The following is a 3,576-nucleotide window of genomic DNA, read 5'->3' as shown; positions in this document are numbered from 1 at the left end:
TGTTGTCAAATGCACATTGCAATGAGCCTGTGTTACAAATGTGAGCCATATAAACGCTCTTTGAATGCAAGTAATTGGCATATTGTTATAAGTAGGAGTTTGAAATCTTTTTTTTCTTAACAATCAGTTTTTCTTAATTGTGACTCCTGCACTTTGTAGTGATTTTGAAAATGTAAGCATTAAAATTCTAAACCTTTCTCGGTATCCAGATGAGCATGTGAATCGTTAAGCAATGGAAGCCTCTGTACCAAGTGTTGGTAAATGCGATTGGTGTAGACAGTATCTTGATGATCAGCATGGACCTGGTGGGCCGAAGGGCCTGTTTATTTGCTGCGTGACTCTAAAATGCAAATAATTATTCGCATAAGTTGTTTTTATGTTTAAAATGGGGGATGCTATAAATAGAAGTTAAAATGTAAGGCATTATTTCATAAATATATTATGTATAAGTTATAATAATAATAATGCATTTTATTTATATAGCGCTTTTCATATACTCGGAGACGCTTTACAGAGATTTTGAGAACAAAGGGAAATGAATAAATAGATAAATAAGTAAATAAATAAATGAACAGAGAAAGGAGACAGAAGGTGAGGTGACTTTCAGTGGTTGAAGGCAGTACTGAACAGGTGAGACTTCAGCGATGTTTTGAATGTGGTGAGTGTGGAGGAGTCTCTAACGGTTTGGGGTAGTGAGTTCCATAGGGTGGGAGCAGCGATGGAGAAAGCCCTGTCCCCCCAGGATCTGAGTTTGGTCCGGATGTGGGGGGATAGGAGATTGGCAGCGGCAGAGCGGAGGGTGCAGGTGGGAGTGTGCCTGTGGAGGAGGTCGGTCAGGTAGGATGGGGCCAGGTTATGGAGGGCTTTGTAGGTTATGAGGAGGATTTTGTACTGGATTCTCTGGGGGATGGGGAGCCAGTGGAGTTTATAAAGGACGGGGGTGATATGGTCACGGATCGAGGTGTGTGTGAGTAGACGGGCAGCGGAGTTTTGAATGTATTGAAGTTTATTGATGATTTTTGAGGGTGCGCCATAGAGGAGGCTGTTGCAGTAGTCCAGACGGGAGGTGATGAAGGCGTGGATGAGGGTTTCTGCAGCTGTGGAGGAGAGGGATGGACGGAGACGGGCAATGTTTTTGAGGTGGAAGAAGGCTGTCTTTGTGATGTGTTTGATGTGTTTGTCGAAGGAGAGGGTTTGATCAAGGATGATTCCAAGATTCCGGATGTGAGGTGAGGTGGATACTGGGAGACCATCAATGTTGAGGATGAAGTTTTGGGTGGATTTGGTGAGCGTTTTTGGACCAATGATGATGATTTCAGATTTGTTGCAATTGAGTTTGAGGAAGTTTGATTGAAGCCAAGATTTTATTTCAGTGATGCAGTTTGTCAGTGTAGAGTGTGTGGTGGGGGAGATTGACTTGGTGGAGATGAGGAGCTGGATATCATCGGCGAAGCAGTGGAAGTTGAGACCATGACGGCGGATTAATTGACCAAGGGGGAACAGGTAGAGGATGAAGAGGAGGGGGCCAAGGACTGAGCCTTGGGGGACACCTTGGGGGAGGGGAGCGGTGGGGGATTTACAGTTGTTAATGGAGATGAACTGGTGTCTGTCAGAGAGGTAAGATTTGAGGTAAGTTGTTAACGTAAGTTAAGTTAACGTAAACACCAAAAAATGCTGAAACTAATGAGACAAAAGGAACTGAAAATGCTGGAATCTTCAGCAAAACACAAAATGCTGGAGGAACTCAACTCAGGCAGCATTTGTGGAGGGGTTGGATAGACAGTGTTTCAGGTCAGGACCCTTCTTCAGACTGATGGAAAGTGCAGATCTGAAACATCACCTGTCCAGTGCTGGAAAACTCAGCAGATCAGACCACATTTGTGGGAAGAGAAACACAGTCATTGTTTCAGGTTGAAGACTCTTTGTAAGAACTGGGAACGAGACAAAAGAATGTTGTAAAGCTGCAAGGAGAGTGGAGGAGGTCTGGATAGAGCAGATGTGGAGAGGATGTTTCCACTAGTGGGAGAGTCTAGGACCAGAGGCCACAGCCTCAGAATAAAAGAACCTATCTTTAGAAAGGAGAAGAGGAGGAATTTCTTTGGTCACAGGGTGCTGAATCTGTGGAATTCATTGCCACAGACGGCGGTGGAAGTCGTCAATGGGTATTTTCAAGGCGGAAATTGACAGATTCTTGATTAGTATGGGTGTCAGGGATTATGGGAGAAGGCAGGAGAATGGGGTTGAGAGGAAAGTATAGACCAGAACCTAAAGCAGTGATTTACTTCCACTTCTAGTGTACCCCATTTGTTATTCATAATGTGGTCTCCTCTACAATGAAGTAAAGTCATGGAGTCTTACAGTATGGAAACAGGCCCTTTTGCCCAACTCGTCCATGTCAACCAAGATGCCCCATCTGCACTAGTCCCAACTGCCCACATTTGGCCCATATCCCTCAACCATTCCTATCCATATATCTGGCCACATACCATTTAAAAGTTATTATGGTACCTGCCTCAACGACCTCCTCTGGCATCTCGTTCCATGTACCCACCACCATCTGAGTGAAAATGTTCACCCTTGGGTTCCTATTAAATCTTTCCCCTCTCACCTTAAACGTACGTCCTTCAGACTCCCCTACTCTGGGTAAAAGACGTTCTTGCATTCACCCTATCTATTCCCCTCATGATTTTTTACATCTCTAAAATATCACCATCAGCCTCCTACTTTTCAGATTGGAGACCTGTGACCAGCGGTGTGCTTCACCATTCTATATAGTGGAAACATCCTCTCCACATCCATTCTACCCAAGCCTTTCACTATTCTGTATGTTTCAATGAGGTCCCCCCTCATTCTTCTAAACTCTAGAGTACAGGCCCAGTGCTGACAAACGCTCATCATAGGTTAACCTCCTCATTCCTGGGATCATTCTTGTAAACCTCCTCTAGACCCTCTCCAGAGTCAGCACATCCTTCCTCAGATATGGTGCCCAAAATTGTTCACAATATTCTAAATGCGGCCTTGCTAGCACCTTATAGAGCCTCAGCATTACATCCGTCATTTGACATCTATATTAATGAATGGAAGAGAATGTAGTTAGTATGTTTGTGGATGACACCAAAAATGATGGTAAATGATGGTAAAATCGACAGTGAAGACTGTGTTCTGTGATTGCAATGGGATTTGGATCAATTGAGAAAGTGGGGCAAGAAATGGCAGATGAAATTTAACATGGACAAATGTGAAGTGTTGCATATTGGTAGTCAAGAGAATTTAATTGTCCTGTGTACTGACAACAGAACAATGAAATTCTTACTTGTAAAAAACGAGACAAAGTGCTGGAATAGCTCAGCGGGTCAGGCAGCATCTCATGGAACATGGATAGGTGACGTTTCGGATCAGGACTCTTCTTCGGACTGATTGTAGGGAGTGCGGGGGAGAGAAAGAACAAAGCCTGGCAAGCAATAGGTGGATACAGATGAATGGTGGTAATGGGAGGGGGGTTGATAGTCAGATGGTTGACCTGGGATGAAATGACAGAAGCTGAGACAAAAGGATTGAAGAGTTGCAAATTGTGAA

Source organism: Rhinoraja longicauda, chromosome 16, assembly GCF_053455715.1.
Source record: "Rhinoraja longicauda isolate Sanriku21f chromosome 16, sRhiLon1.1, whole genome shotgun sequence".
In the NCBI taxonomy this organism is placed as follows: domain Eukaryota; kingdom Metazoa; phylum Chordata; class Chondrichthyes; order Rajiformes; family Arhynchobatidae; genus Rhinoraja; species Rhinoraja longicauda.
Note: the sequence above shows the minus strand (reverse complement) of the source record.